We start from the raw sequence: 10,399 nt of genomic DNA on the forward strand, positions 1-10,399 counted from the left end.
AAAGAGAAACTAAAGTAAATCTGTTTTAAATATTTAAAATACCTTAAAGGTTTCAAGTTTACAAGACGTACGAAAGGACACATTCTAGATGTAGAAAAAGTTCGCATTTGTAACTAATTATTTTTAAGTCAATTATACTTAAAAGAAGAAATTAAAAATTTCAAAGTCAAATCAGTCCTTAAGTTGCTGTATACGAAAATAAAATAATAAATCTGAAATCTAGATAATAATCTTAAAACATTAAATTAATCTTTAATTTGATGTAAAAACATTTATTCCCCCAATTTAACAAGGTATTAAAGTAATAAAGATTAAATTATTTGTTTCTCATTTTACAAATAATAAGATAACATGAATCGAGGCACATATTTTTCAAGTCTTATTGTAAGGTGAATAACTTGTATGTAATGTTATTAATGTAAATATGCATCTTTATAGCGTGAATGACCGTATATTGTATATATTGTACGCTTTCTATATAACAGATAAGAATAACAGAGTGTGCAAAACCTCAGTATTTAGTTATCCACATTCTTAAATATCAACACGGACTTAATGTTAAATATTCTTTACGCTAAAATTTCATTTAATAGTTCTCTTTTAGAAAAATTGTGCTAAATCGCAAGAAAAGTTTTACCTTCTGTTGCTTTAATAGATTCGTGACATTCATAGTAAGAGTAGGCGGTATGCCATGGCCCAAAACAGGGCGCAACTTATTACAAGGCACATTTAGGACTTTCACATTATGGTCGTGCAATCAAAGGGTTGGTTATTTGCAATAGTTTGGATATAAGTACCATGAAATTATAAGGTCAGGGTGAGTAATATATTCATGTTTTCTACATATTCATTTATCATAAAATTTTACATTCTCTTTTATGGGTGTCATAATACTTATTTATTTTAAATCAAATATATATGGGGGGGGGGGGAGTACCCATTCCTATTATTAGGCACATCTTATTTTGAAGTGTGTAATTAGATCTATGTCAAAGTATATAATGATCTAATAGCTCCTAACATAGTATATTTTCAATATTGCATAACCCTCATCTAACTAAGTGATACAAATAAAAATAGTGCAACCAAGCATTTGACCATCAATGCATAGATAAAAGACAATTTTCTATATTTTTTCATCATATTTTATAATATTATTAAAAATTATCCTCAGCAAGAATGTTTAATAAGATCACAAGAAATATTCTTGAAAAAAATAATATGTCTAATGATGTTGACATAGAGTCACTAACTACAGAGTCTAAAGATACCAAAACTGCCCCTAAAAATGACTCTGTTAAATCAGTAAGAGCAAGTCTCCAAGAAGCTCTGAAGGTAATATCTTTACTCCAAGACAGAATTACTGCCCTAGAAAAGGTCAACAACAACACATCTACAGATAAGTGTTCTACTTGTCACTCAGACATAAAAAGAATAAAAGATATCCTAGGTATCAACGACGCCCCCAAACCCAACTGCACACTCAACTCTCACAATTCTGAACCAGAACTTGCTAAGATCCACAAAGCCAGACACATTGTGAACATAGGTGACCTCATTCATGTCGACAAAATCACGTGGAAATATGGAGGAAGCCACAGTGAACAGATTATGGCATTGTTTGGTAATAGCCAGGCTATAGTGAAAATATATCAATTAAAGCCTAAAGTTGTGAATGGGAAATCCCTTTATCCAGTGAATATATACTTCAGTTCTGAAGTTGCAAGTGATAAAGCTATCTCAATACTGAAATCTGTTTGTGACAAGGCTGGTAAGAGAATGCCAACTGTTCAATACGCCCTAACAGGCTTCCCAACACTACAGAAACGTGTCAGAGATGTTTCTTCTATTCTCAGCTTGGCAAAACAGAACAAAGAAATTACTGCCTATTCTATTATGAATTTCTCTATGGCAAAAGACAAATCCATAATCCCACTATATTCTGTTAAAGTTACTGAGAATGGACCATGGAGCAAGTATATAGAGAGTCGAACTATCAACCCAGACAGCGCAAGCAACGGACATATATTTCAGGAAAGCACTAACACAGAGGAAGCGCAGATCCACATTCAAACATTGACTGGAAAGATTATGGAACACATTCAGTCATTAGACCGCACAAACACTTCTATCAACCCTAAAAGGAACATCCAACAGAAAACTAACAAACACAACACTCCCTCAGATTCTGTGGACGGCATCAACAATTATCAAAACTCTAACCCTTTTATCAACAGTACTCATCAAAGTAAACGCGGACGCTCTTCCTCTTCTAGCCCATTTCTCCATGCCACAAAAAAACAGTTTTACAATATTCCCTCCAACGATCATCACAATACCTCCCCCTTTCTATACTCTCCACCACAGCAAACCCACATCTCCACATCCCCCCCTCCCCTCCAACAATTATATCCTATCACAAGCGTTCCTACAGTAACACAGCACCCCAGTCTAGCACCAGTCCACCTACACACTGGCATAGCCCCGCAGGGATACAACCACAGCAACTTCCAGACACACCAACAAACCTACAACCAACAGCAAAATCCAGGCCTAACTTATAATAGCTACAATGTGTAATATGATGATTTAAAATGTAGAATATGTTTTTACATAAGTTGCATTTTTAGGAGAATCTTTCATTGATTTGCCTTTAAATTTTTGGCTGTTGTCCAAAGCCAATTCTCATATTTAAATTTGGACTAAGAATTTCAAAAGTTTGGCTTTTGATTCCCTTTTTTATAGGAACACTCATTGTTTGTTTCTTCCCCCCCCCCCCTTCTTCTTATTATTATATAGTTATATTATTAGTTTTAAGTTAAGATTAGAATGCAATTTGACTCCTCTTTTAACATAAGATTTGTTAACTGTCGTGGTCTAGGGCTCCTCTCAAGTAACAGCAAAAGGCATAGACTAAATAGGATTTCACACAAAATCAAAGAACTGGAATACTCCAATAATGGCATACCTTCCTTATATGCTCTCTTAGAAACAAAATTAAAACCTAGCAAAAATACCCCAAATCTCCCAAATAATTGTAGTTACATCGGGGAAACGTCAGGAGGAAAAGGAGGGATACTATTATATTCTCATAATAGCTTGGAAACTGAAAATTTTAAAGTAATTTCATCAAAACATGCATGTTACATTAGACTGAAGATAAAAGAAAAATATATTGAGAACATTATAGTGTATCTCCCATGCGACATATTGGAGTGTTTTACTGTTCTTTCTGAAATCGAAAAATTCATTGTAAACAATAATATAAGCAATTTTTGCATATATGGTGATTTCAATATATCATTTGATTCACCTCACCATTCTTGTAAAGCTAAGCGGTTACAAAAATTTCTAAGCAAATTTAACTTGTTTGATCTAGCAGACAAATTAGGCAGTAATCATGCATATACTTGGTCCACTATTCGAAATAAAAAATTACATACTAGCAATATAGATCATTTTTTTGTCAATTTCGATGGTTTTACTTCCATAAGATTTGAGCACAATAGCTTTAGTGACCACATGCATGCGACAGTTAGCTTTAAAAAACCATACGTATATACATCTCCTAAATGGAAAAATTATTTATTTCGAAATAAGGACTTTACCTCTATGCTAGAAAAAAAAGCTACTGAATTTTTGTTCGATTACGCAGATCCCGGCATTTTATTAAAGTCTAAAGAATTTTATGTTGAAAACCCAACTTGCTTAGATAATGAAATGTCATTTAATAGCCTCGAGTATAAAGATACAACTGCTTTTTTTAAACTTCTGAAGCATCTTAAAAATGAACATGATCGTTTTTTCTCTAAATATAAACTGAAAAATTTTCATAAAACACAAGAATTTAACAAGCAAGTTAACATGTTGTATGAAAATTTAAGTAGATATAACTCCAGAGATACATTAAATCAAATCCAAAATCTAGTAAAAACCCAACAAGATTATTTCAAAGGTCTAGTTTTTACACAAGCGGAATTTAAATATATGCAAAGATTAAAAGTTGATGGGGCAAACAATAGCTATACATTTAAACATATTCCAAATCTTAAGAAGCAGAATTACAAATTAAAAATTGATGGTAATACAGTAACATGTCCCCATAAACTAGCAAATATATTTGCAGAAAATCATGCCAAAATTGTGTCCCCTGAAAACATCCCCCCCTCTGAATTAAAGGGTTTACTAGAGGACTATGATTTGACATTAGATGAAATATTTCCGCAAATTAAAAGTCTTACTTCTCCTTATTCTACATCTATTGAGTTTAAGAATATAATTAAGTCTATGAAAAACTGTTCTGCCCCAGGAATTACTTCAGAAACAAAAATTCTATTTGAGTTCTTAATTAATATTTTTCCAAATTTTATAACAAGAGCTTTGAATAACTTATACAATATCGACATTGATCAAAGCCCCTTTAAATTCATAAAAGATAGAAATATAATTTTCATTGCCAAGAAAAATAGTGACCTTTTGTCACCTGACGACTATCGTGGCATAGCGTTATTGGAAACTGTGTATAAAATTCTGTCTAAGGCACTGAATAAAAAACTTAATGTCCATCTTCATAAAATTATTCATAGTCAACAATTTGGCTTTGTTCCTAACAGAACAATGTCCAATGCATCAATTAACATTACAGCCGCCATAAACCACATTGTTAAAAAGAAGGACAATGCTCAAATCATTGCACTTGATTGGTCACGTGCCTTTGACACAATTTTACCCTCAGTTATTGACTCAATCTTATTGCATATATTTCCCAATGGTAGTTTTGCAAAAACGTTTAATCAACTTACAAATAACGGTAGATTTAGAGCAGCTATAAAAGGAACATTCTCCAAATTCTACAAGTTAAAAAGGGGGTCAGCTCAAGGTGACCCACCCAGTGGAAGTAAATTTATAATTACAAACCATATATTTATAAGATGCTTAATCAGCGAAAAATTAAAGCATATTTTCTATAAGATTGGAAAGAAACATACCAAACCTAAAAGTTTTGCTGATGATTCTATTTTAATTTCTCAATTGAAGACAAATAAGGATGTTAATGATTTAAAACAGTTATTGCACAAACTTGAGAAAGGTATCGGGCTTCATATAAACTTTAGTAAGACAAAAATTTTAACCCATGGCACCTTCCCCCCCGATCTTGCTTCTATAGGGAAAATTGTCGACAAACTTAAACATCTTGGAATTTACCTCTCCTTTAATCAAAATTTAGCAAGAATTCATACTTATGATGAATTATGTAGTAAACTTGAAAAAAAAGCAAAGTCAATTCCTCTAAAAAGCAGTTATAATTTGATTAAAAGACGCAATCTTTGTAGCCATTTATTATCAGCCTGTGCTTACCATGTATACAGAATTTATCCCCCTGACGAGAAATATTGTAAATCAATTTGGAAAATTATTTCAAAGTTTTTATGGTCTAGTAGAAATCCTGATGGAAAAATATCATACAGATATAAAATTTCACAAAATCGTATAGAACAAGATTTCACTCAGGGTGGTTTGAACTTTCTAAAACCTGACACCCAAGCATTTTCAATATGGTTAAATAGTTTTATGAATTGTCTAAGATTTTCTTCCCAACATAATGATACTACCATTAGCTTAATTTTAGAACATAAACATCTAAACATTCAAGCAATGTTACCTACATTTAGTTATAAAACAATAATTGAGCATCAAAATTTCTTTAAGAGTCTTTATCCATGTGCAGGTGGTAATTATTTTCATAAGCTAAGTGAGTTTTTTTATGATTTAGAACATGAACCATCCACGTTTTTCCAATCCCCCATTATTTCATCCAATTTTGCTAATATTTCAACACCTTTTAATAAACACGATGAAAATATATTACTTAAAACTAAGAAGCTAACCATCGCTTCCATATTTGAAACAAGAAAAATTGATGAAAAAGTATTGTTTTTGCCATGCATAAAATCTGATCTATCGAATATAATTAGAGATGTTTCTTTAATAAATAAATTGAGTAAACTAGTAGAGTCAACAAAAACAGCTTTTCCTAGAGATTGTGTGTTTAGCATGAAGAGAGCAAAGCAACTTTTGATTCCAATTGGAACAGTTTTTTTAAAGAACAAATCTGTATTTTCTCTCCATTTTAAACTAATTCATAGAAATAAAAACTCATGTGAGCTACCTGCACTAAAAACTAGAGTGAGTGATAAGTTATATATTCCAGACAAAGAAATGCTTTCTATGTCGTTAAAAAAAATATTTAGCATGCCAATTATTTTATATTATAAAAATTTTATCCTTGAACAAATGAACAGAACATTAAATAGTAAAAATAAACTATATAAATTTAAATTAACTGATTCAAATTTATGTTCAAAATGTAATATAATAAGTTCAACAGAACATGCCCTCTATTTCTGTGTGTTTCCTACCTATTTTATACATAAACTTGCATTATTTCTAGATTATGTTCTAAATGATAGTAAGCCAGAATTCATCTTTTTAAAAGAAAACTTTTACTTATACAATATGTTTTATGAAGGCTTTTCAAACGATTTCTATCTACAATTATCCCATTTAATTTTAGTTGCAAAAGATAGATCTTTAAAAATAAGCATAGAGGACGATTTCATTAAGTGGGATGACAACAATTTCTATGCACACTCTATTCTTTTATCTCAATTTACTTGTAAACTCCTTCATAATGCTGGCTTGAATAACAATATAATATATGATTTTATTAATTTCATATCAAACTAAGCCTAACATACACATTGTTTCTTTTATTCGTTCTATGTGGATCGATTTATGTCTTAATTTTATCTTTTTATTATTATTATGTTTTAACTATGTTTGTATATTATTTCGTATTGGAATAAATATTTAAATGTAAAGGTATATATATTATATAGGTGGATATATATTCAACATTATTTCCATATTCTACAACAGGATTACAACATTTTATATTTGAATAGAATATTTTCTTTTTGGGTGGATACAAATAATATAAGACGGAAGCTAAGTATTTTAATCCATATCTAAAAATGGAAATCTTGTATGGATAAAAGAAAATAATAACTCTCTTAAAGTACAAGGATGACAAACATTAACAGTAAAAAATATTAAATATATCATTAAAAATGGTTTAAGCAAAGAATATTAAAAACAGGTATGTTAAAATTAATAGAAACGCTATGTACCATTGTGTCCCCTCTGCCATTAAAACAATTCCAATTTTGTTTCTCACATTACATAAAAAAAATATTTTTATTTGTCTTATCTTTTTTGACAAATTAACCCCTTAGAATTTTAAAACATAAGTATTCAGATAAGAGTAAGACTTTGATTTATAGAATTAAAATTTTTATATAATTAAGAAAAGAACAATTGTAAATATCTAGCGATCAATTAATTGGGAGACTCATCAAAAATTGCACAATCATTGAAAGAAATATCGAGATGTAATTATTTAACCCTTTCAGATCGGGCCCCAATTCCCACCTTAATAGATCGGGGGGGGGGGGGGGGGGGCTCTATCTCGGCTCCTGTTACAGATAAAAACGTACATTTTTTTCTAGTGGTTCATGTATATTTTTAGAGAAAATTACTTTTTCTCGTCATACCGCTCCTTAGCCGCTTTTTAGCGGCCAGTCGCTAAATATTAAAACAGCTGTAAAGCGGCTAATTTTAAAGCTAGGATAACTAAATTTTAGGACGAACCTTTTTTTCATAACAAGAAAAAATACTTTTTCTTGCCATCGCCTAACAACGGCAAATAACGGAAACCGCTATTTTCGGCGGTTACGGCGGTTGGCGGCGCCAATTATTATTTTTATCTGTTTCTTATCAAAATAAAAGACTAGTTACAAAAATTGGCTGGTCTAGAACTGTTTTGAAATTTGGCAGCTGGCAAAATTACAGATAGAAAATCGGTCAAAAATCGGTCATGGAGTGGTCAAACGGTCATGACTTTACTATTCACGGAAGTTCATTATTGCTCAAGAATTTACAAAAAAATTATAGGTCTCTAGCTGTAATAGAAACCACGATATTCTTGATATATGTCTAGTCTATAGTAAAAGATAGACAAAAAATCGGCCATAAAATCGGTCAGGGAGTGGTCAAACGGTCAATCGGTCATAACACTACTTTTCTCAGATGTTCATTGATATCTAAGTATTCACCAAAAAAAAAATTAAGTCACTCACAAAAGTCATAATGTAGAAACTAAGATTTATTTAGAATTTTTTTCTAATTTTAGTACTATCTAACCGTCTTTCATCGGACACCACGACCGACACAGACCAGATATCCTTATAAAATCAACTCTTGCCGACGTATTATTACTAAACTTTAAAAGTCATGAAGTCACAGCTCTCTATCTTACCTAAAAAAAAATGACATTGAAAAAACTAGAGAGGGGGGGCCCGGGGGGCTGATTTAGCTGATTTAGCCCCCCCCCCCCTCCCCCCGATCTGTAAGGGTTAACACCCAAAACTACTATTAGTGGCAATTTCAATATTTTGTTGATTCAAAGAGAAATGTTTTTGTGTTCTTTAAGGTGTTTTTGGAGTTTATGAATTGAAGAGTAGCTTCTCTCTTTGTTGAAGCGTAAAAGTTAAAGTGCACCAGTATCATATGATCTAAAGAAAATAAAGCGAAGGTAAATAAAAAGTTAATTTTAGCATGATTAATGCTGCAGCACGAAATCAGGAGTATATTTATTAAAATCAGAGCTACTCGTTGTTGATAAATCTGTCTGCAAATGTTTAAGCAGCTAAATTAATATTCTGTATTTGTCCAAGGATATGACAGTAGCCGTATTTAAACTACCTCCTATTTTTACATTCGAAAGAATTGGTAGCTTGCAAATATTAGGAAGATAGGTTTGGGTGTAAATTAATTAAATTTCCAGTATTTAGCATATTCAAAATCAATGTTGAAGCTGATGTAATATTTTTTATTTTTTATCCTAGCATGTTAAATTAAATTAACCCCGGAAAGTCAATTGACTGAATAAATATCCTACTAAAGAGTCAAAAGTAGTATTTGTAAACTAATTTCATCTACAGGAAACATATTTTTTTCATTTCTTCCACTTTTTATGAAGTTACCATACTTGTTATGATTTGTTTTATATATTTAGACCTTGATGTTTTATATTTAGGCCAATTCAAACAGAGATTTTATTTAAATTAAGCACCGCATGTAGATTTTACATTCAGCCATTAAATATTTTTTAAAGCAGCAGTAGTACTTTGTAACTTTAATCTATTCTTAGTCTGTAAAAGATTAAATCTGAATATACCTATCTTTGAAATAGAAAATAAAAAGTTTTTCAGTAGGGCTTTGAAACCGAATATTATCCACTGGATTAGAACCGGTTTTCAGTCATACTGAAAAATCATGTATATCATTGTATGACAGACAATTTTCCATGACCATTAAATAAAAATCATAAAATCAGTACCAGTTTTGTTACACCAAAACCTTTAGCCTTTAGGAGATAACAAAACTGGCTTTAATCTTATAATTTTTTAGTTTAATATCCGCGGAAAGCCGTCTACAATAGGAAGTGATAAATAACTATTATAAATTTATTTTGGGTTCAAATCCTTAATGTTTTGATAGCTTAGGAATGGGGCATGAACTTCCCTATTATCTCAGCTTTAAATACAGAGAGAGAAGACTAGAAATTGATGAGTGGTTTATGATTTTAGGCCATTTAAAAGTAATCTCGAACATCTCTTCAGACACTAAATAACTCTGACCGTATGAAATCTTTAAAGCATCGTTTTTTAAAAAGTTATTGCATATTAAGCTCTGAAAAACGATTGATTTTTTTCTTTTTAGAAACCTGAAATTTACCTGAAATATTGGTTGAATTTTGATCACAGCAATAATGACAACTCACAAATATTAACTCATTTCTGTTTATAAACTGTCAAGATTAAATTCTTTAATAATATAATTCACAAAAATTACAATATTTATTATTTAATGTTTTCTATACGTGTATGTATTTGTTTGCAAGTTTAGCAGACTGATTTTCAATGTAAACATAGCACAGTTTTGTAAGAATTTAACACTTATTGTTAACAACGCCAAAAAATGATATATTTTTTTCCATAACGACAGTTTGATACTTTTTCTTCAAAGACTATTATATAACTATGGCCTGTCTGTACTTTTATCGTTGCATTTAAGTAAATTAAGACTTTCTCGTATTCATTCGAATCCGGTGGATAGGAACCGGTTCTCATCCATACGAAAAAACTATGTCTAGCATCGTATTATATCCAGCTTTTTACGAATAAAAAAATGTACAATCATAAGATTAAAACCAGTTTTTTTAACCACGAGGTGCCGAAGGCCGCGAAAAGCTGTTTATAATACGATGCGAGAAATA

At 30.9% G+C, this 10,399-nt stretch overlaps 1 protein-coding gene across 1 annotated transcript in view; it reads right to left on the reverse strand.

Moving 5' to 3' along the window:
- The window catches only part of LOC145311677 (peptide methionine sulfoxide reductase MsrB-like), a 52,513-nt gene extending 42,514 nt beyond the window's left edge, over positions 1-9,999 (reverse strand). Inside the window, exon 1 of the mRNA XM_080150643.1 lies at positions 9,859-9,999. The gene's annotated coding sequence lies outside the window, so the exon portion shown is untranslated. The remainder of the gene's footprint in view (positions 1-9,858) is intronic.
- Positions 10,000-10,399: the final 400 nt, after the last annotated feature.

The sequence above is a fragment of the Acartia tonsa genome, chromosome 2, assembly GCF_053477335.1.
Source record: "Acartia tonsa isolate MP-2025a chromosome 2, ASM5347733v1, whole genome shotgun sequence".
Classification (NCBI taxonomy): Eukaryota; Metazoa; Arthropoda; class Copepoda; order Calanoida; family Acartiidae; genus Acartia; species Acartia tonsa.